Source organism: Benincasa hispida, chromosome 7, assembly GCF_009727055.1.
Source record: "Benincasa hispida cultivar B227 chromosome 7, ASM972705v1, whole genome shotgun sequence".
NCBI classification, from domain to species: Eukaryota; Viridiplantae; Streptophyta; class Magnoliopsida; order Cucurbitales; family Cucurbitaceae; genus Benincasa; species Benincasa hispida.
The window spans coordinates 13,167,737-13,193,225 of NC_052355.1; the positions used below are offsets into that span (position 1 = coordinate 13,167,737).

The 25,489-nt window shown below is 36.4% G+C and overlaps 1 long non-coding RNA gene across 1 annotated transcript; it reads left to right on the top strand.

Moving 5' to 3' along the window:
• Window positions 1–21,832: 21,832 nt before the first annotated feature.
• On the top strand, window positions 21,833–23,732 carry LOC120082234. The gene is made up of 5 exons (XR_005483094.1): window positions 21,833–22,495; window positions 22,568–22,704; window positions 22,803–23,097; window positions 23,177–23,364; window positions 23,605–23,732. It is a non-coding gene; the product is annotated as an uncharacterized LOC120082234 (long non-coding RNA).
• Window positions 23,733–25,489: the final 1,757 nt, after the last annotated feature.

Consider the following 25,489-nt stretch of genomic DNA (forward strand, 5'->3'; position numbering starts at 1 on the left):
AATAAAGTTACGGAGATCACTACATGGATTGAAATAATTAGGACGAATGTGGTATAATCGCCTGAGTGGATATTTATTGAAAGAATGATATCAAAATAATCCAATATGTCTTTATGTTTTTATAAAGAAATCACAATTAAGATTTGCTATTATAACTGTATATTTTAATGACTTGAATATAATTGGAACTCCTGAAGAGCTTTCAAAAGCAATAGAATATCTTAATAAAGAATTTGAGATGAAAGATCTCGGAAAACAAAATATTGCCTTGGTTTGCGAATTGAGCATTTAACAGATGGAATATTTATTCATCAGTCAACTTATACAGGAAAATTTCGAAAAGATTTTATATGGACAAAGCACATCCATTAAATATTCCAACCAATGGAAGTCCATTCATTGGATATATAGAAAGATGTATTTTGACCTCGAGAAGATAATGAAGAACTTCTTGGTTCTGAAGTACCATATCTTAGTGCAATTGGTGCACTTATGTATCTTGCTAATAATACAAGACCAGATATTGCTTTTTCAGTAAATTTATCAGCTAGATATAGTTCTTCTCCTACAAAAAGACATTGGAACGAAATTAGCTGGTTATGTAGATTCTTGATAGTTATCTGATCCACACAAAACTAGATCTCAAACAGGTTATCTATTCACATGTGGAGGAATTACTATATCATGACAATCGATGAAATAGACTATAACGGCCACTTCCTCAAATCATGCTAAAATTCTTGCAATTCACGAGGCTGGTCGAGAATGTGTATGGCTAAGGTTAATGACTCAGCACATTCATAAAACATGTGACTTGTCTTCTAATAAAAAGCTTCCAACAATATTATAGGAAGATAACACAGCTTGCATAGCCCGAATCAAAGGAGGATGTATTAAAAGAAATAGAACAAAGCATATTTCATCAAAGCTTTTCTACACTCATAATCTTGAAGAAAATGGTGACATCACTGTACAACAAATTTGTTTGAAGGATAACTTGGAAGACTTATTTACAAAGGCATTACCACCCGCAACATTTGAAAAATTGGTGCACAACATTGGAATGTGGTGACTTACAGATATTAAATGATGTTTTCATGAGGGGAAGTAAATATATTGTATTCTTTTAGGAGTATGTATCATATGAAATATGTAATATTTTTCCTTCATTAGGGTTTTTTTCCATTGGGTTTTTCCTAATAAGGTTTTAACGAGACATATTTCATATATATATGAGCATCTAATGGGGAGTATTATGAATATTATAATAATAAATAGATACCCATTGCTTAGTGTCTCAAAGCCATGTGTCACCCTTCATGATGTCCACGTGCCTTGTAATTATTCATGCTTGGTGTCCATATAAATCTACATCCTACTCGCCACTTTGCCTATAAATAATAGCACTTGGTGGATCTTAAAATCACACATACATTGGTGAGAATTCCACTTCAAAATTCCACTAATTTTCATATTATCCAATTTTATAATTTTATAATTTTAGTTATTTTATTTTATATTATATTTTATATATTTAATATTATTATATAAATATATTATTATATTATATTTCCTCTATATCTGTATTCCCATTTTTCTCCTCAAATTTACAACATTATTCATATAATGAAATGAATGAAATTTCAATATTTTAACTCGTACAATAATTAGTTTGAAGTTTTGAATAATACAACCCAACTTTTAGGGGATATAAATTGATTCTTTTCCTTTCAAATATAAAAGTAGATAGCACGGTAATAAGGTTAAATACCTCTAAAATTCTGTTGTAACATAGTTAATATAATTGGAGATTATTTTGTAATATTCTTCCATTTGTTTTGTTCTATGTCCCAGTTTTCCTCATTGTATCAGAGGAGATTTTGGGCTTACTTGGTTTTGACTTTTCGGCTAGTTATTTACATTTATTTTCTCTAGTTGGAGATGATGGGGTAATTGACAAAAATGACTTATTTGGAGTTTTGGTTTTGAAATTTAGACCTTTTTTAAAAAACATTATTTTTTTACCCACAATTTTGTAAACAATGTACAATTACTGTAATGTCCTTCAATATTTGAAAAGTCACAAACTCTCCCAACCTACCCGTTTGGCCTTTCCATTTTTCTCTTCTATTTCCTCACTCGATTGCTACCGTTTTCTACCTCAATTTTGACTACATTTCGTATTTTCATGCCATTTCCTTTTCATTTGAAGATTATTTGGGATTTTTCATCTAATCAGATATGGATTTTCATTTTTTTCGCTCAATGTTAGTCTGTCTTAGATGCTATGAAATGATTGTTTAAATCTATATTAGATCTGTACTGAATGTTAATTTTTTTCCTTAGAACATCATGGTCGGTGTTTTCTGAACAATTTGCAGGCCTAAAATTAAATTTTTTCAAAAAAAATCGAACCATTTTTTTTTTTAAATCGGTCTCTACCCGGTTGAGCTTCATACGAAGGTGACCGGGTATGTGACCAGGTGGGGCTAATGGTAAGACAAAGGGGGAATGATTGGCACCTGACATTAGACCGACCGGGAGCAAAATGAGATTTGACCGAGTAGTAAGGTGTAAGGGAGGGGTACCTGTCTTTATACTATGTTGACCGGGTACGTGACTGGGCAGGGCTAATGAAAAGACATATTTGGGTGGAAGACTGGCACCTAATGTTAGACCAGTTGAGCGAATGGAGTTGTTGAAAGGGTATGGGTGGGAAAACGAGGACAATGAAAGGACAAGGTAGAAGGGGGCCGGATCGGGAAGAATTTTTTACTGTTTTTTGGCCTAGTCTTCAACCCGGCCGGGTATGAGACTGGGCTAAAAAATAGGAGCTTATAATTTTTTGAAAAAATATTATGTGTCGGGCGAGAAGAGAAGGGGGACTGAGCACCCGACCGAGACTGGGAAGGGGTAGGACCGAGAAGAGGGCAGGATCGGGGGGGAATCAAGAAGGATCTTTACTATTTTTTGGCTCAATCTTTAGCCCGACTGGGTATGAGATTGAACGAAAAAAATAGAAACTTACAATTTTTTAAAAATATTATGTGTCAAGCGAGAAGAGGAGAGGGACTGGGTGCCCGATCGAGGATCATTTTCCTGCAATGTGACTTCTAATTTATCTATTTGATGAAAAGTATAGGTTATAATGGAACTAAAAATGAAGCTTCATTCTAATGATCATTTTTCTGCAACCCTTTTATGTTGTTCCCATATAGGAAAGACTATCCCCTAAAATTAAGAAAAAACTAACTTCGACACAATTAGCCATGTTTAGACAAATATGTTTTGGTCCTCTCCTTGACACAAACATCATATTCAATAGACCACTGATTCATTATATTTTTCTTCGAGAGATAGAGGAACCTAGGAGAGATGTTGTCTTAATCTTCTGGGGAATAAGGTATCATTCATCCAAATAGAGTTTAACCTCATTATAGGACTAAAACATCAAACTAGAACTATGAGGGGAGAAAATTCTTTTGTTAGACTTAGAGCTAAGTATCTAAAGGATAATTAGGGTATGAAGGCATATGAGTTGGCCTCTATTTTTCTATCCTTTGAGTTCGAAAACGATGTTGATATAGTGAAAATTGCATTATTTTATTTTATTGAGTTTGCTATGATGGTGATGCGTTGTGAATGTGATGAAATAATGGTGTGAAATTGCGGTGGTGGATTATGCATTGCACATGCAAGTTTTCCTAGTAAATTCCAAGTATAAATCCTACTAGGTTGCCTGGTAAGTCCAGGGTCGAACACAGAGACAATTGAGTTACTTATGCGACGATAAATGTTGATTTCTTTGTAGTGACAAAAACAATAAGTTGCTTGATATGTAGTTTAAAGTATAAATCCTATGCGGCAGAGTTGAGTACAGAGTTAATGACTGCGAAAGTTACAATAAGTATGAGGGGAACAGGTTGAGAAGGGATTTAGCTAACACTTCCTAAGATTGCATTTAAGTTATGCGATCATGCTACACACATACAACAGCATGTCATCTCTCAATGCAAATGCCATAGTTCCTAATTCTAGGACGCATGCGATGTATACGATAATGTCGATAGGACTTATGTCTAAGTCTCTATTCTTGTCTATGCGATCATGAATGATACACACATACACAAGATGACCGCATACTATCATATCCTATCTCTAGGGTGCATGCAATGCATAATAGCAAACAAAACTTATCTCTAAGTTTCTATCTCTTGCTTATATGGTTCTAATCTGACTCTCTCAAGCCTAGATTCTAACCTGACTCTCTCAAGCTTAGGTTCTTTCTTTAGACTACTCTCTCAAGTATCTCTAAAGGGTGGAGGACGCATACATAAGACAAGATGATCGCATAAAATGAAGATCTTAGGTTATGCTAGCTAAGTGCTTTTCAACCCATTCAGAAAATTAGTTACTCATGCGCAACGTGAAGAGATTGGACAGATGTTGAGATGAAAATTCTATTTTATAAATAAAGTCAGAATACAAAATGATAATGGAAAGTAGGGATAGGAAGCTCGGTAGCAATGTCTTATTTTCCGAGGCTTTTACACTGTGTTTTACTCTATTCTGCCCAAAAGAATGTTCTTGCTTTCGCAAGTGCCGACCCTCTCTCCGTTTGCAGTGCCTCCTAGCAGTCTTTCGAGCTACCCAGGAGTGATCTCTAGGCGTCTTCTTCTCTTCGCTCGCCTCCGCCTTCTAAGTATATTAATTACAGACTAACGACTATCTATGATCTATCTTCTATGTGTATAGCGAACTGTGTATATTTTGAACTAGAGCAACTTTTCTTCGAACTTCTTTGACGATGGTGGCCTTCGGTATTTATAGAGCTTAAGGTGAAGAATATTTTCTCTCAAATGATTGCAATGATGGGAGGTCATTAAATCTCTGTTTGATGCGCTGATTAATGGTCATCGAAAAGTTGAATGTACTTGCTACAGTGTGTCGTTAACGGCTTGTCAACTAAATTTGGATTCGACCATCATCAGCTTTCCATCCCATCATAATTTATTAGGCTTTCACTTTGATGCGCCGTTTTTATACGGCCACCTTCTTGAGCAGATATTCGCGAGCGCATACGATCGCATAACTTTGCAGTCGCAATCTTCTAACGCGCTCGGGTGTCGAATTCCTTGGATCGCAATTTTCTTTGCACCAACGCATTTTCATGCACAAAATAAGTAAATTGGCTGCTTTAATGCGATGAGCGCATGCGATCGCAATATTCTCAACTTAATGTTTTTGGACATGATTTCGCATATTTTTATCGTCGCATACCTACATTGTTTTGCATTCTTGCACTATAATAACGTGCATTTCTACCCATTATCACACCCCCAAATTTAAAACAATATTTGTCCTCAAGCATAAACTAAAGATTTTCTTTAGAGAGTCAGCCGCCTTTTCCTTACCTAGATTTCTCGAGGTGCCTTATTCAAATGTATGAACCAAAATCTTCTTAATTTCTACCTAGGTCTCTTTTTAAAATATTTCTAAAACTTAGGGACCACAAGTTTAACCTTCAAAAAGACTTTACTTGTTTCCAAGACATCGCATGATTTATTTCAAAACTTTTTTTTTTCAATCGGGGTGTTTCCAAATGATTTTTATCCTTGCATCGTTTAGATATTCTTTTTATGATATTGCGCTGATCCAAGTGCCTAGCCTTCATTTTGTCTTGCTCCCACGGGTTTTATGCAAGCATCCAACTACGAGCACAGCGCTCTTTCTCAGTCTAAACTCATGCTCATTTGGCAGCAGAGTTGCGATCACTTTATTTATGCGTTGATCACAATTCCTACATTCGTTTTGGCTTGTCCCCACGGGTGTCATGCAGACATCCAACTACGAGTAGGATCCGATCTCAACGTTATGATGATTTTTTTCTTTTATTTTTTATATTTTTTTTACATGTCTAAAGGTAGCAAGGTTGAAAATAAATACCGACACCCCTAAATTTAAATGCAGCATTGTCCTCATTGCTGATAGACTGAAAGAATTCATGCAATGCTCTTAAGAAGTTTCGTAAAAGACAGTTTGAAAGAAAGCTGGTGGACCACTAACTTCTAAAAATATTTCATGAATTGACTATCCTAAAATTAAGTTGATTCTAGTGCATGCGTTGAGGAATAGAGGCATGTGTTTCATCATTGAAATCATAATGGGTACGGAAAAAAAAATGTGGTGACTAACTAAAGTAGTCTATATTTAATGATTGTGCCAACTAAAGAGGATGAGCTGATAAAATTATCAATGTTAAGAATGAGATGCAAGAGTGCAAATTTTGGAATAAACAAAGTCAAAGAAAGATACAACCCCCAAATTTGCTCTGTTGACTGTATCCTCTGTGATCGCATCCTTCTTTTCGACAAGTGGATTTCTTCGATTGCAATGGCTGAACGAACTAGTCACATTTTTTTTTATTATTGCATAGCTCCACCGCAATCGTTTACCAATCTTTGCTAAAAACATCGAGAGGGTAAAAAATAATAAAGACAGAGTTAATTTTTTTTTTGTTGAAATGATGGTGTAGAAAGGATATAAAAAGGTAGAGTGGTATCATGAAATGAAGATTTAAAAGGATACTTCAAAAGGATTGCGTCTCTGATGAGTTTGAATCATATGATTACGCAGGGACTGCTTATTTCTTCTTTAGTCTGGAATTTTCAAATCCACGAAGGTTTTTTCTCCTTTTGTTGATCCTCTAGGACCTTGATCGCCTCAATCCAAAGCTTCTTCCCATTAATGCTCATCACGATTTCTCCTTTGTGCACATCAATTTGGGCACGACCAGTCGATAGAAATGGTCGTCCCAATATGATGAGTGCATCTTCGTCCGCTTCATGATCCAAAAAGATGAAGTCTTCCGGTAAAGTGAATTTGTCAATTGAGATCAAGACATTCTTCAACTCTCCCTCTGGGTATACTCGGGATCTGTCTGTAAGTTGGAGAGTCTCCGTCATGGGCGTTAGTTTTCCCACATTCAATTGTTTGAAAATTGAGAGTGGCATTAAATTTATACTCGCCCCAAGATCGCATAGTGCCTAACCGATGTAGACCCCTCCAATTGAGTAGGGTATCGTGAAGCTTCCTAGGTCGCACATCTTTGGTGGGATTACAATGTTTGACTTTTGCGTTACTGCCACCGTAGCGATCTTTTCTCCATCATTCTGTTTCTTTTTCAATTTTTGCAGGAATGGTGGTAGTTGTACTTCTTCTGTTTCGTGTTCTAAAGGCTTGGAGGTGGACGCAACTTCTGGGTTCATCTTCTCGGGCTCTTCTGATTCATATGTCAATGGGTTCTTAGGTTTCACCGTATTCGAGTTGGTCTTAGTGGGCTTTTTCCCTTCTTCCGCTGTCGTCTTTCCGCTTAGCAAGGAGATTGTTAGGCATTGTTCCTTTCCCGCATTCCTCGGGTTGCGAGGGATTCGTTGAGCTGAACGTTCCCTTACGGTCTACTTTTTTAAGCCTCGCTGCAATCTGTCCTATTTGGACTTCGAGGTTGCGATAGAAGTCGGCTGATTCTGGAGGACCCATCTTGTTTTTCTCAATGTATTGCTTAATAGGCTCTCCAGAGAGGAAGATGCAGTGTTTTGCGATGCTAGCTTAATATTGCATTTGACCGTTTGTTTGTGGAAAAATCCTGACGGCCCTTTTTTTTGCGCCATAGTTGATAACTTGTTGTGGATTTTTCTTAGCGAAATTGGGGATGGTTTCTCCACCCCGAGTTGTATTATCAAGAAAGGTTATTTTTTTATGAAGTATACTGACTGCAGTTCCTTTGGCATTCTTTCGTCGGATGTGTGCTTTCTCCAGTGCACAATCACCACAATCTCGTCTCGTTTTGACGAGTCATTAACTGCCCTTTTTGCGTTCCCAGGCTATTGATTACAATGCCTTGTATCAGATTCATTATCGCATTCATTTGATTTTGTAGGGATGCGATGGCCCCATTGCTTGCGTCACCTTCTTTAATTCTAAGTCATTGATCGTTTTCCCTCTAGTTTTCGTGATTCTTCGAAATGCGATCCAGAATATTTTTAGCCTCATCATACGTTTTGTCAAGCAGACCTCCAGCTGCTGTTGAATTGGTAGCTATCTGCGATGCAGGGTTCAAACTGTGATAAAAAAATTTCCATTTGGAGACAATCGAGAAAGCCATTATGCGGATAATCTTGCACTAGTCTTTGAAACCTTGCCCAGGCGTCACTGAGCGATTCGTCAATATCCTGTTCAAAATTTGTAATCAACTTCCTTCTTCTTGCGTTCTCTGTCAGGAGGAAGTACTTTTTCATGAACTTCTCAACTACTTATTCCTAAGATGTTATCTCCCCTGGTTCGAGAGAATAGGACCACTTCCTTGCTTGGTCGCACAGTGAAAATAGGAACAACGTGAGTCAAACCTCCTCAGCTGAGATGTTTAGGAATACAAAAGTATTACAGATTTCAATAGAACTCCAGAGATGGGCACGCGGATCCTCGCCATGCCTTCCACCAAACTGTCTGGCAGTCAGAATCATCTACAGCATAATCGGCTTCATTTTGAACCTCGATCTGTCCAAGGCTGGCCTCATGATTCCTGAGGAGAAATCATAGAGGTTGGGCAACGCATAGTCCCGAATGGGTCTATTGAGATCGTTTGCTAGGAGAATGGGGTTCGCCATGATATTATTTGTATTTGCTGCTCTGTCTTCCGGTTGTTCCGCCATGTTGGGATTTCTCTCTTGCTGTTGTCAACGGTTGTTTCTTCTTCTTCTTCGGAAAGTTCTTTCAATCTCTGGGTCGTAGTTGGGCTCAGGAACTTGTACTTTGCTCATACGACGCCTGCTTCCTCCCTTACCAAAGGAGAGGCAGTGCACAGAGGTTGAAAGCTACAAAGAAATAAAAAAAATTACTATTAGCACAATATGTATTGCCATAGTCCCTGGCAATGGTGCCAAAAGCTTGATGTGTTGTGAATGTGATGAAATAATGGTGTTAAATTGTGGTGGTGGATTATGCGTTGCACATGCAAGTTTTCCTAGTAAAATCCAAGTATAAATCCTATTAAGTTGCCTGGTAAGNGTTGCACATGCAAGTTTTCCTAGTAAAATCCAAGTATAAATCCTATTAAGTTGCCTGGTAAGTCTAGGGTCGAACACAGGGACTACTGAGTTACTTATGTGACGGTAAATTTTGATTACTTTGCGGTGACAAAAACAATAAGTTGGTTGGTATGTTGTTTAAAGTATAAATCCTATGCTGCGGAGTTGAGTACAGAGTTAATGACAGCGAAAGTTACAATGAGTATGCGGGGAACGGGTTGAGAAGGGATTTAGCTGACACTTTCTAAGATTGCGTTCAAGTTATGCGATCATGCTACACACACACAACAACATGTCATCTCTCAATGCAAATGTCATAGTTCCTAATTCTAGGACGCATGCGATGTATACGATAATGTCGATAGGACTTATGTCTAAGCCTCTATTCTTGTCTATGCAATGATGAATGATACACACATACACAAAGTGACCGCATACTATCATATCCTATCTCTAGGGTACATGCGATGCATAATAGCAAATAGAACTTACCTCTAAGTTTCTATCTCTTGCTTATGCGGTTCTAATCTGACTCTCTCAAGCCTAGATTCTAACCTGACTCTCTTAAGCCTAGGTTCTTTCTTTAGACTACTCCCTCAAGTATCTCTAAAGGGTGGAGGACGCATACATAAGACAAGATGATCACATAAAATAAAGATCTTAGATCATGCTAGCTAAGTGCTTCTCAACCCATTCGGAAAATTAGTTATTCTTGCGCAATGTGAAGAGATTGGACAGATGTTGAGATGCAAATTCCATTTTATAAATAAAGTCAGAATAAAAAACGACAATAGAAAGCAGGGATAGGAAGCCCGATAGCAATGTCTTGCTTCCCGAGGCTTTTACACTATGTTTTACTCTACTCTACCCAAAAGAATGTTCTTGTTTTCACAAGTGTCGGCCCTCTCTCCGTTTGCAGTGCCTCCTAGCAGTCTTTCGAGCTACCCAGGAGTGATCTCTTGGTGTCTTCTTCTCTTTGCTCGCCTCCGCCTTCTAAGTATATGAATTATAGACTAACGGCAATCTATGATCTATCTTCTATGTGTATGGCGAACTGTGTATATTTTGAACTAGAACAACTTTTCTTCGAACTCCTTTGACAATGGTGGCCTTCGGTACTTATAGAGCTCAAGGTGAAGAAGCTTTTCTCTCAAATGATTGCAATGATGGGAGGTCATTAAATCTCTGTCTGATGCGTCGATTAATGGTCACCGAAAAGTTGAATGTACTTGCTACAGTGTGTCGTTAACGGCTTGTCAACTAAATTCGGATTTGACCGTCATCAGCTTTCTGTCCCATCGTGATTTATTAGGCTTTCACCTTGATGCGCCGTCTTTATGCGGCCACCTTCTTGAGCAGATCTTCGCGAGCGCATACGATTGCATAGCTTTGCAGCTGTCTCTTATACACATCTAGATGTGTATAAGAGACAGGTCTTTATGCGGCCACCTTCTTGAGCAGATCTTCGCAAGCGCATACGATTGCATAGCTTTGCGATCATAATCTTCTAACGCGCTCGGGCGCCGAATTCCTTGGATCGCAATTTGCTTTGCGCCAATGTATTTTCCTGTACAAAATAAGTAAATTAGCTACTTTAATGCGATGGGCGCATGGCTATCGCGATATTCTCAACTTAATGCTTTTGGACATGATTTTGCATATTTTTACCGTTGCATACTTACATTGTTTTACATCTTTGCACTGTAATAACGTGTATTTCTGCCCGTTATCAAATGGGTAGAGAGAGGAAAAATAAATGGATTTTTAAAATTTAGCAATCGTAGATGATTGGAATAGATTTTGTAACGAGGATTGGAACAAGAAAGTTTTTACAAATACAATTAAACGATTCAAACAAGGATTGAAAGATAAAGTAGAGTCGTATAAGGGCAATGCAAATGGAAAAGAACAGACGTACAGTCTTTATGGGTTTCCCATGCTTTTCAAGTAATTTAGTTAATTTGATTTAATGAATATTCATTGAAGTACACCACTAATACACACTTACGTTTCATATAGATATGGCATACGAAACTATTTCATCATTATTCGGTCGCATTGCAAACATATTGAATGACAATGTGATACCACACAGTTTAAGATGGTCGTGCTCACATTCTCCTCTATATGGAGTGATTAGAGACGAAGTCTTCGGGTCAGATACAATATGTTCCTTTTTAAGTTTTTTTAATTTGAATTTTTTCATGATTATAGCTTCTTAGTTTATTTATTCAGGATTAAAATTGTTTGTAGGTAAGGATCACATTGCAACTCGTTCCATCTAAGGAAAAGATTCAGTATATGAATCGTGTTATGGAGCCACCCATCTCTCGACTTGCACCACTTGTACAACCTATACCACTAGAACTACCTCTATCCACAAATGATGGCGATGATATTGGACCTTTGAATAATAAGGAGGTTGATCACAATGATAGTGAACAAAGGCATCACGGGAAGACCAAGAAGAAGTGGAAGAAGTATCTCAAATTGATTAAGTTAATCAAAGGTCTTGACTGTCGCGTGGAAAGTTTGGTACATGACTTAAAGAAGTACTTGCGACGATTATCTAAGGTAAGGATATATCATTATGATCATTGTTGTCTATTTTCTTCATATGTAATTTATCCAATCTAATACCTATGCATGCAGGGAAAAGACACTGATTGCACTAAAGGTAGGACCATGGAGGTACAAATGATCATGCTGTGACAAATGATGGTGATGGGGATGGTCATTCTCATGGAGCTCTAGGTGCTATAGATGGTGATATGGTACCTGTGGTTCCAGATGATAATGTTGTAGATGAAGGGTCGGGCATTGATGGACAGAAGGACGAGGTATGACTTCGTTAAGAAGTTATCAATCAAAATTATTGATGTAATTCTTATTGTCGTTGTCTTCTTATTTAGTATGTAGGTAAATTTATTGTTGTAATTCTTATTAACAATTGAAATTTTATTTTCATCTTACTACTGTTCTCCAACTTCATTATTTCTTTGATCGAATAACACTATAATTGACATAGAAGTGTAGTCATCATCTTATTAATAATAGTTTAGCCATTATTTATTGTGTAGGTTGTCGATATATGTTCACAAGACACGGAAAATCTAAATATAATAGAAGGTCGCAGTGGTTGAATGAGAAATTTTTTTTGGAAATTAACTACACCATGGAAAGACACAAGGAAGTATGGGAAGAGGCAAAAAATGCAACAGAAGTACGATCCCCTCGTTGACATACCTGAAGATCTTAACATTAAATTTCAAAAGTGGATGGACAACGTAGACCCTACTGCGATGATACAGAGGAATGCATATACTCAAATTGATAAAAAAAAAATGGTTTAATAGTCTGTTAACACCGTCTAAATAGATGAATGACGAGGTATATAAACTTTATAAAGATTCTTTTGTGTGTATAGGTGTCCCTATTTAATTAAACACTCAACATAGTCATGCAAGTAATAGACACATTATTTATGTTCATAAAAAAGAAAATGCAAGCCCAACTGAACTTGTGTCGTCGAAAATTTGCCATAGCTGATATTTTAGTAACGGTACGTTACATAAAATATTCCATAGGTTCATGTACTCAACATTGTTTGATTTTCTCATTGCTTTAGAACTTCCTAAGATGCGATCATCATACTATCGATTGGAGTAAGGCAATGAACATATTGATGTATGTCAATGGTCGACACATTGACCACAATGTACCTTGGAGCAACGTCAATGATTTTACATGTCTTTCAAACTCTCTGGGATGCACTTAGTGCTTGTTTGTGCGAACTTCCAGGTCAGAGAATTAATCGTGTTTGATTCATTGATTGGATTACATTCGAATGTAGATTTGGAATGTGAAATGAGATCAGTGTGCGAATTCCTGATTTACTCCTTGCTAGTGCGTAATGGAGCCTAATAATCTTCTAGTGGATTGATGGACTCTATGCCCAGATGCTTTCGTGCCTCAACAACATGAAAGTGGTGACTGTGGTATGTTCACAGTAAATTTTTCGAATATGATGTAATCGGGTCCAAAATGAACACCTTAAAATAAGATAGAATTCCCGGTTGGGTCCATACAAGTAGGCGCCAATTTTCAGCCAGGCTCATGCGAAAAACCATAAAAAAATGTTGCTCGTGACGACCTACTCTTGGAACTCTTTTTGAAGGCAATGTTTCCTACAATTTATAACAAAAATATATTAATGTAGTTAAAGAAAAAGAAAAAAATAGAAACTAAAAAGAAAAAAAATTGGCTCGATCGTCCACTCGGCCGGGTACAACACCAGGCCAAAAAGCAATGTACATATTTTCCATGTGTGCCCGTCCGGGCTAGGTTAACTCTACCAGGCCCTAGACCAGTCCCAGCCCAATTTTTATCCCGTACCTAGGAAGACCGGGTGATTTCAATAAATTTCTTTCATACCCGATAAAGCCCAACCGGGTGATTTCAATCAATTTTCTTCATCCCCGATGAAGCCCGACCGGGTATCAAACTTATTTCAACAATTATTTTGTACTTGGTGAAGCCTAGTCGGGTATTTTAACTCATTTTCTTTCTACTCGGTGAATACTTGGTGAAGCCCAACCGGATATCTTCAAAAAGAAAATTGCTATTTTTTTCATGTTTTTTCTTATAACTATCAAATGCAAGGCATTATTTATAAAATAAATAAAAAAAAAAAAGGCAATCAACCAAGCAAGCATAAATATAAGCAAATAAATTTTAACATGGAAAATCAAACTCCAAAAAGGTCATTTATTTTTGTCATTTTTCCCAAAAATTATCGAACTATTGGATACATACAAAATGAAATACATATCTTCTTATGAAGTGTACAAAATTACAACTTCGTGAAATACAATTTTTGGACTTGACAAAAGACTTTTCATTCTGGAAATAATTTGGTGAAGAGAACATTTTGTAAGATTGTAAACAAATCAATTTTGGTAAATAATTTTTTGTGTTGAAATGTGAATAATTTTTTGTCAATTAATTTTTTGTGAAGAAATTTTTGTGGTGGAAAATTTTTGGTGAATTAATTTAATAAGGGATATAAGAGTAATTATACAACCAAAATTTCTCATGCTTACATCATTTTCATCATCAAGGGGTCAAAAAACTTGTTTTTCAAAAATAGGTCAAAAATATAAAATCAAACTCCAAAAAAATTATTTTTATCAATTTTCCAAGATAGTAAGAGTGTTAAGGAGGTGTTAACTTAGTTGAGATGTCCAGTTCACTCATTGAGTCTATCGTTTTATTTTGAGGAAGTCTCAATTTATTAATTCAATGAAGAGGTTAGTTGGACAAATTGAATTTTAATGACCGCATTTCTCAAAATTCTCACACCGCTTCAGAACTGATTGCATATCTGATGGAATAGTTGGTGTCATATTTCTCTCCTTCGCTCTGCCCTTCTGAACTTCCAGTGTTTGAGAATAACGAGTTGAGAGTTAAGATTTGCATACAAATAGGATACAAGAATAGAATAACCTGTCACTTTCCCAAATTGATAAGTACTAAATTAAATTTGCACCTAATCAATTCAAGAATTGAATTCTGTCATCGTAAGCACGAGCAAGTTTCTTGCTCTAGTTTCATGATAACACCCTGACTGCCTGCAACTTGTTTCGTTGAGCTCTCACCGTGGCTATGAGTTTGAGTTGAATTGCTAGAACCATCACATGCCTCAAAGCCGGATGAAACTACTGTTGCTGCGGCAGAATATTGATGATGATGAATTGGATGGGGATACAAATGTCGCAGGCTGGTTTGGAACCTCACAAGTAGAAAGGTCAAGTTTCATGGCATTGACTCCATGCCCTGACAAGTCATACATGGACTCCATACCACATAAGCTTTAATTGCTTTGCACTGCAGCGTACCTCCTCCTAGATAACATTAATAAATAAGGCAATGAAAAGCAGATAAGTATAAGTTCACCCAATTTCTTCTTTTGTGCTCAATTTAATTTCTTCAGATACAGGAACAGAGTTGAGCAAAGTACTCAAGTTCTTCTGCTGACACCTCTCAAGTCTCACGAGCTTCCTTAAGTTACATATCAGTATACATTTCGAAAAATGATGGTTTGGTAGTGAATGATAGATTGACCATTAGAAACTGCTTGCCCATCAAAGATGCAAAGATTACATTCCAATGCATAAAATTAGTCGCAGATTGCTCGCATATATTATATAGATTACATGGTTTCAAGATAAATCTGTACTGTGTAGGAGTCTAGGGCCAAGTGTTATCCAGTGCAAAGTCAACAAAGAATACCCTATAGTCCTCCATTCCGAGGTCAGATAGTTGAAAGATTTGGAATGAAAGGAACTCAAGGAAAATTTAGGACGAATAAAGCTCCCCACTCAAAGTCCTATAAGCCTCTCTTTTTATGACACTTTATAGGCGTAAAAATATGGATACTTTTAATATGTACAGAATAAATTCTTTCATATCCAACTGAAGAAATCTTTTGTAATCTCTTTGAATGAGTTTACCTTTCTGTATCATCTCATTTCATCAATAAAATTATTTCTTACCAAAAACAAATAAAATGGGGTTTTCACAAGTATATCTTATGTGCAACATATTGCTAAGGGAATAAAAAGATGGTCCAGGATTTCTTCATTAGATAAAAAGGGCAAACAGAAGGAGATGACGCCATGGAAGGGTTCTTCTTTTTAATCCAATCGAAAGTGTTTAGGCTCTTGTAAGCCATAGTCCAAATGAAGAACTAAGTCTTTTCCTCCCAAAACCGAAGATAGAAGGAGTTCATCCAACCTGCCTTCTCTACTATTCAGCTGGAGATTGGACGATTTGCAAGTGGATACAAGCCAAAGGTTACAAACTTCCAACATAATTTATCTTTACTAAGATTTGGCTGATTGCTTTCCATCTTTTGAATAAAATTAAAGGCCAGCCATTCTTATGGCCCTCTATCAAATCAAAGGGGTTTCTTCTGAGCTGAAAATCCCAAGTTCAGACTGCCCCACTCAAGAAAATCTTTAGCATTTGGAAATACAGAAAATGCTTGGAAAATATAGCTAAGACGGGAAGGATGAAGCCAGGTCAGTCCTCCTCCTAAGTCCTAAATTTAAACTTCCAACCATTGCCATTCTTTAAAAGAGTACTGACCAAAGAAATCTCTTAGTATGGCAAAGTCAACTCTAGAACCAGAATCGTCACGGGAATGAATGCACCAACTAGTAGGTTAACTGTTCTCGATGCAGGTGAAGAAAACTCTACAGAAAATTAGGCATAAATCGCATATTCATAGAAACCAAATTACCTAAATCGTTTGGAACGAATAAAACTGAGCCCTAATCACATATTCCATATCTTCACCAACTACATTATGAACAAAAAATCAGCTCATGAATACCTGAAAGAGCTGCCAACGGAATTAATGAAGAGTCTAATATCTTTAGTAGAGTCCTGAACATCCAAGAGCAAGAGCTGACAGATAATAGCATCCGCCATAAAATCATCAATACCGTTCCCCAAGAAGACAATCCTCTCCCTAAGAACCAATCACATGACATCAGTCTCGGCGCCTATCCGGGGGGCATCCGGCGACTGTGGAGCCGTCATAAGGACGGAGCACAGAGGAGCTAGGGTTCTGGAGGATTTAAGAGCGGTTGTTTTGAGGAGTGATGAAGCCGAAGGAAAACAGAGAGTGGATTTGAGCTTGGGGAAGAAATTTGATAGTTTTCCACGAGAATTGGGAAGGCCGAGAGAGGAAGCGTGAGGAATAAGAGTAGAACAGCGTTAAAGAAGCTCCATGGATTTACCACGTTGCTACGTGTCACGGTCATGTTTGTCTAGGGCTCGTTGTCCATGGCCGCATGCCCATCTCAACTTCTTTTTATCATGCTTTCATCTTATAAGTTAATTTGCTTTTTTAGTTCATCTTATTTAAGTGATCGCTCGCCTATGTCTATATTCAAGAGTGACAGTCACAAAATAGCTCAAAATACACACTACATGGGGTAAGAATAATCATCATATCCTCATACCAGTGAGTTGTATGCTATAAATATGTGTTGTTGCTTATTGCTTTCTAGCTGTACGACTAATGTTCATTGCTTAATCATGCTTTCAAACGTTTGTGAAAACCTTTTCCTCTAAACCCGTTTTCTAAAACCTTTTCTCAAGAACGGTGGTGGAGGTTGTGAGAAATGCCCATTGTGCCATCGACTATTCGGATTTGGATTGACTGACTTATTCGAGGGCAAGAACAAGTGTCGCACAATCACCTCGAGACCTTTACGAAGGTGCAATTGTGACAGTTGGTATCAGAGCCAAGTCCGCTCACAGAGGGACAAATTAGTAATCATGTTTGCAACAAAGAACTTGAACAAGTCCCAAGCGGACTGGCTGGTAGAGATGGAAGAGCAAATGCTCTACCTAAGAGAAGTCACTGATAGTATTCGTTTCTTGGAAACTCGTTTGCAAGAAGTTGTTGAGAAAGCCGACGAAATTGATGCAATAGTTGGCCACCTAGACAGGTTACCCATCAGAGAATTGATGATGAGGGTTGAGACCCTAGAGACAAAAGTTGCATGATTTGGCAGTTTTGAGCGTGGAGATAGCTCAACGGTCTTTGTTACCCACATAGAGGAGTGCATCAAAGAGTTGGATAGCTCCTAGAAAGCAATAATCTATATGGTAACTGATCTGTTAAAAGATTTTCGATCGATCCTCGACATTGCCAGGGCCAAGATTGCGGATGTGAGTGTGAGGGTGAATCTCACTATCCGAGCTATAGGAAACCAAACCCCACCTGAAAGAGCAATCCAAGTGAACAAGATAAAGATCCCGGAACCAAAACCCTTATGTGGGGCGTGGGATGTGAAGGTCTTAGAGAATTTTATCTTTGACCTTGAGCAATACTTCAAGGCAACAAACACTGTGACAGAGGAATCAAGGGTCACGCAAGCAATATGCATCTAGCTGAAGATGCATAATTGTGGTGGAGATCACAATTTATGGACATGCAAGAAGGGCGTTGTACGGTAGATACCTGGGATAAATTGAAACAAGAACTTCGTTCGTAGTTCTTTCCTGAGAACGTCGAGATTTTGGCTTGACAAAAACTCTGAGAATTGAAACATACGGGCAATGTCCGAGATTATGTGAAGCAATTTGCGAGACTCATGTTGAACATACGCGACATGTCCGAGAAAGAAAAAGTTTCCTGTTTTGTTGAAGGGTTGAAACCATGGGAAAACTGGAGACGTATTCTCTGGTGGTGGATGCAATTAAATTAAGATATTTAATTGGTTTGACTGTATATAAAAAACTGGATATGCATCTTATGGATGTAGTCACAATATATTTATATGGTTCTCTTTATAATGATATTTATATGAGAACCCCATAAGGATTTAAGGTACCTAAAACATATACATCAAGTTCTTGGGAATGGTATTCAATAAAGTTACAGAGATCACTATATGGATTGAAACAATTAGGACGGATGTGGTACAATCGCCCGAGTGGATATTTATTGAAAGAGTGATATCAAAATAATCCAATATGTCTGTGTGTTTTTATAAAGAAATCACAATTAAGATTTGTTATTATAACTGTATATGTTGATCACTTGAATATAATTGGAACTCCTGAAGAGCTTTCAAAAGCAATAGAATATCCTAATAAAAAATTTGAGATGAAAGATCTCGGAAAACAAAATTTTGCCTTGATTTGCAAATTGAGCATTTAGCAAATGGAATATTTATTCATCAGTCAACTTATACAGGAAAAATTTCGAAAAGATTTTATATGGGCAAAGCACATCCATTAAATATTCCAACAAATGGAAGTCCATTAATTGGATATAAAGAAAGATGTATTTCAACCTCGAGAAGATAATGAAGAAGTTCTTGGTCTTGAAGTACCATATCTTAGTGCAATTGGTGCACTTATGTATCTTGCTAATAATACAAGACCGGATATTGCATTTTCAATAAATTTCTCAAATAGATATAGTTCTTCTCCTACGAAAAGACATTGAAACGGAATTAAGCATATACTTCGTTATCTCCGAGGAACAATCAATATGAGTTTGTTATATTCCGAATAAATCAAATTTTGATCTAGTTGGTTATGCAGATTCTGGATAGTTATTTGATCCACACAAAGCTAGATCTCAAACAAGTTATCTGTTCACATGTGGAGGAACTGCTATATCATGGCGATCGGTGAAATAGACTATAACGGGCACTTCCTCAAATCATGCTAAAATTCTTGCAATTCACGAGGATGGTCGAGAATGTGTATGGCTAAGGTCAATGACTCAGCATATTCGTGAAATATATGACTTGTCTTCCAATAAAAAGCTTCCAACAATAATATATGAAGACAACACAGCTTGCATAGCCCAAATCAAAGGAGGATGTATTAAAAGAAATAGAATAAAACATATTTCATCAAAGCTTTTCTACACTCATAATCTTGAAGAAAATGGTGACATCACTATACAACAAATTTGTTTGAAGGATAACCTAGAAGACTTATTTACAAATGCATTACCACCTGCAACTTTTGAAAAATTGGTGCACAACATTGGATTGTGATGACTTACAGATCTTAAGTGATGTTTTCATGAAGGAAAGTAAATATATTGTATTATTTTAAGAGTATGTATTATTTTTCCTTCACTAGGTTTTTTTCCATTGGGTTTTTCCTAATAAAGTTTTAATGAGACATATTTCATATATATGGGCATCTAAAGGGGAGTATTATGAATATTATAATAATAAATAGATGTCCATTGCTTAGTGTCCTAAAGCCATGTGTCACCCTTCATGTTGTCCACGTGCTTTGTAATTATTCATGTTTGGTGTCCATCACTTTGCCTATAAATAGTGGCACTTGGTGGATCTTAAAATCACACATACATTGGTGAGAATTCCACTTCAAAATTCTACTAATTTTCATATTATCCAATTTTATAATTTTATAATTTTAGTTATTTTATGTTTTTAGTTATTTTATTTTATATATTTAATATTATTATATAAATATATTATTATATTATATTTCCACTATATCCGTATTCCCATTTTTCTTTTCAAATTCACAACATTATTCATATAATGAAATGAATGAAATTTCAATATTTTAACTCACAATAATTAGTTTGGAGTTTTGAATAATACAACCCAACTTTTAGGGGATATAAATTGATTCTTTTCCTTTCAAATATAAAAGTAGATAGCACAGTAATAAGCTTAAATACCTCTAAAATTCTGTTATAACATAGTTAATATAATTGGAGATTATTTTGTAATATTCTTCCATTTGTTTTGTTCTATGTCCCAGTTTTCCTCATTGTATCCAAGGAGCTTTTGGGCTTACTTGGTTTTGACTTTTCGACTAGCTATTTACATTTATTTTCTCTAGTTGGAGATGATGGGGTAATTGACAAAAATGGCTTATTTGGAGTTTTAGTTTTGAATTTTTTTTAAAAAACATTGTTTTTTTACCCACAATTTTTGTAAACAATGTACAATTACTGTAATGTCCTTCAATATTTCAAAAGTCACAAACTCTCCCAACCTACCCATTTGGCCTTTCCATTTTTCCCTTCTATTTCTTCGCTCGATTGCTACCATTTTCTACCTCGATTACAACTACATTTCGTATTTTCATGCCATTTCCTTTTCATTTGAAGATTATTTGGGATTTTTCATCTAATCAGGTATAGATTTTCATTTTTTTCGCTCAATGTTAGTTTATTTTAGATGCTATTAAAATGATTGTTTAAATCTATATTAGATATGTATTGAATGTTAATTTTTTTTCTTAGAACATCATGGTCGGCGTTTCCTGAACAATTTGCAGACCTAAAATTAATTTTTTCCAAAAAACAATCGAACCATTTTTTCTCAAAAATCGGTCTCTACCCTGCTGAGCTTCATACGAGGGTCACCGGGTATGTGACAAGATGGGGCTAATGGTAAGACGAGAGGGGAATGATTGGCGCCCGACGTTAGACCGATCGGGAGTGAAATGAGATTTGACCGGGTAACAAGGTGTAAGGGAGGGGTACCTGGCCGGGCTTCATACTATGCTGACCAGGTACGTGACTGGGCAGGGCTAATGAAAAGACCTATTTAGGGGGAAGACTGGCACCCGGTATTAGACCGATCGAGCGAATGGAGTTGTTGACCGGGTATGGGCGGGAAAACGATGACAATGAAAGGACAAGGTAGAAGGGAGCCGGATTGAGTAGGGGGTGGACCTGGAAGAATTCATTACTATTTTTTGGCCTAGTCTTGAACCTGTTCGGGTATGAGACCGGGCCAAAAAACAGGAGCTTATAATTTTTTTAAAAAATATTATGTGTCGAGCGAGAAGAGGATGGGGACTGGGTACCTGACCGAGACTAGGAAGGGGCAAGACCGGGAAGGGGGCAAGATCGGGTGGGGATCAGGAAGGATCTTTACTATTTTTTGGCTCAATCTTCAGCCCGGCTGGGTATGAAACTGAGCCAAAAAAATAGAAACTTACAATTTTTTTAAAATATTATGGGTTGGGTGAGAAGAGAAGGGGGGCTGGGCGCCCGATCAAGACTTGGAAGGGGCAGGACGGGGTGGGGATCAGGAAGGTTCTTTACTATTTTTGGCCCGGTCTTCAGCTCGGCCAGGTATGAGACCGGGCCAAAAAACAATAGCTTACAATATGTATATTTTTTCTTTTTAAATATTCTAACGCATTATTGTAGTGTGACTTCTAATTTATCTATTTGATGAAAAGTGTAGGTTATAATAGAACTAGAAATGAAGCTTCATTCTAATGATCATTTTCCTGCAGCCCTTTCATATTGTTCCCCTATAGGAAAGGCTATCCCTAAAATTAAGAAAAAAAAACTAACTTTGACACAATTAGTCATGTTTAGACAAACCTGTTTTGGTCCTTTCCTTGACACAAACATCATCTTCAATAGACCACTGATTCATTATATTTTTCTTTGAGAGATAGAGGAACTTAGAAGAGATGTTATTAGTTTTAATCTTGGGGAATAAGGTATCATTCATCCAAATAGAGTTTAACCTTATTATAGGACTGAAACATAAAACTAGAAATATGAGTTGACCTCTATCTTTCCATCCCTTGAGTTCAAAAAGCGATGTTGATGCAGTGAAAATTGCATTGTTTTATTTTATTGAGTTTGCTATGATGGGTAGAGAGAGGAAAAAATAAATGGATTTTGAAAATTTAGCAATCATAGATGATTGGAATAGATTTGGTAATGAGGATTGGAGCAAGAAACCTTTTGCAAATACAATTAAACGATTCGAACAAGGATTGAAAGATGAGGCGTATAAGGGCAATGCAGATGGAAAACAACAGACGTATAGTATTTACGGGTTTCCCATACTTTTCAGGTAATTCAGTTAATTTGATTTAATGAATATTCATTGAAGTACACCACTAATACACACTTATGTTTCATATAGGTATGGGCATACGAAACTATTTCATCATTATCCGGTCGCATTGCAAACATATTGAAGGACAATGTGATACCACGCATTTTGAGATTGTCATGCTCACATTCTCCTCTATATGGAGTGATTAGAGACGAGGTCTTCGGGTCAGATGCAGTATATTCCTTTTTAAGTTTTTTTAATCAGAATTTTTTCATGATTATAGGTTCTTAGTCTATTTATTCATGATTACAATTTTTTGTAGGTAAGAATCACATTTCAATCGTGTTATGGAGCCATCCATCCATCGACTTGCACCACTTGTACTACCTACACCACTGGAACTACCTCTATCCACAAATGATGGAGATGATGCCAGACCTTTGAATACTAAGGAGGTTGATCATAATGATAGTGACCAAAGGCATCACGAGAAGACCAAGAAGAAGTGGAAGAAGTATCTCAAATTGATTAAGTTAATCAAAGGTCTTGATTGTCGCGTGGAAAGTTTGGGACATGACTTAAAGAGCATTAAGAAGTACTTGTGACGACTATCGAAGGTAAGGATATATCATTATGATCATTGTTGTCTGTTTTCTTCATATGTAATTTATCCTATCTAATACCTATGCATACAAGGAAAAGACATTGATTACACTAGAGGTGGGGACCATGAAGGTACAAGTGGTCATGATGTGACAAATGATGGTGATGGGGATAGTCATTCTCATGGAGCACTAGGTGTTGTAGATGGTGATATAGTACCTGTGGTTCCAGGTGACAATGTTATAGATGAAGGGTCGGGCGTTGATGGACAAAAGGACAAGGTATGATCTCGTTAAGAAGTTATCAATCAAAATTATTGATGTAATTCTTATTGTCGATGTCTTCTTATTTAGTATGTAGGTAAATTTATTGTTGCAATTCTTATTAACAATTGAAATTTTATTTTCATCTTACTACTGTTCTCCAACTTCATTATTTCTTTGATCGAATAACACTATAATTGACATAAAAGTGTAGCCATCATCTTATTAATAATAGTTTTGCCATTATTTATTGTGTAGGTTGTCGATATAAGTTCACAAGACATGAAAAATCTAAATGTAATAGAAGGTCGCAGTGGTCGAATGAGAACTGTTTTTTGGATATTAACTACATCGTGGAAAGACACAAGAAAGTATGGGAAGAGGCAAAAAATGTAACAGAAGTACGATCAATAACTCGTTGACATACCTGAAGATCTTAACATTAAATTTCAAAAGTGGATGGACAACGTAGACCCTACTGCGATTATACAGAGGAATGCATATGCTCAAATTGATAAAAAAAAAATGGTTTAATAGTCTGTTAACACCGTCTAAATGGATGATTGACGAGGTATATAAACTTTATGAAGATTCTTTTGTGTGTATAGGTGTCCCTATTTAATTAAACACTCAACATTTTCATGCAAGTAATAGACACATTATTTATGTTCATAAAAAAGAAAATGCAAGCCCAATTGGACTTGTGTCGTTGAAACTTTGCCATGGTTGATATTGTAGTAATGGTACGTTATATAAAATATTTCATAGGTTCATGCACTCAACATTGTTTGATTTTCTCATTATTTTAGAACTTCCTAAGATGCGATCATCATACTATCGATTGGAGTAAGGCGACTAACATATTGATGTATGTCAATGGTCGACACACTGACCACGATGTACCTTGGAGCAACGTCGATGATGTTTACATGTCTTTTAAACTCTCTGGGATGCACTTAGTGCTTGTTTGTACGAACTTCCAAGTCAGAGAATTAATCGTGTTCTATTTATTGATTGGATTACATTCGAATGTAGACTTGGAACGTGAAATGAGATCAGTGTGCGAAAATTTTCCCGCTTTACTCCTTGCTAGTGCGGTAATGGAGCTTAATAATCTTCTAGTGGATCGATGAACTCTATGCCGAGATGCTTTCGTGCCTCAATAACATGAAAGTGGTGACTGTGGTATGTTCACATGTAAATTTTTCGAATATGATATGAACACCTTAAAACAAGATAAAATTCTTGACTGGGTCCATGCAAGTAAGTGCCAATTTCCGGCCAGGCTCATGCGAAAAACCATAAAAAAATGTTGTTCGTGGGTGACCTACTCCTGGAACTCTTTTTTAAGGCAATGTTTCCTACAATTTATAACAAAAATGTATTAATGTAATTAAAGAAAAAGAAAAAAAAATTGGCTCGATCGTCCATCCTGCTGGGTACAACACTGGGCCAAAAAGCAATGTACATATTTTCCATGTGTGCCCGTTCGGGCTAGGGTTAACTCTACCAGGCCCCAGACCAGTCCCAGCCCGATTTTTATCCCGTATCTAGGAAGACCGAGTGAAAAAAAAAAGACAATCAACCAAGCAAGCATAAATATAAGCAAATAAATTTTAACATGGAAAATCAAACTCCAAAAAGGTCATTTATTTTTGTCATTTTTCTCAGAAATTATCGAACTATTGAATACACAATGAAAAACATATCTTCTTACGAAGTGTACAAAATTACAACTTCGTGAAATACAAGTTTTGGACTTGATAAAAGACCGTTCATTCTAGAAATAATTTGGTGAAGAGAACATTTTGTAAGGTTGTAAACAAATCAATTTTGGTGGATAATTTTTTTTGTATTGGAATGTGAATAATTTTTTGTCAATTAATTTTGGATGAATTAATTTTTGTGAACAAATTTTTGTGATGAAAATTTTTTGGTGAACTAATTTAGTAGGCTGGTTGTTGAACTTGAAGGTGAGAATTTAATAAGGGACATAAGAGTAATTGTACAACCAAAATTTGTCAAGCTTACATCATTTTCATCATCAAAGGGTAAAAAAAAAACTTGTTTTTCAAAGATAGGTCAAAAATACAAAATTAAATTCCAAAAAAAAAAATCATTTTTGTCAATTTTCCAAGATGAT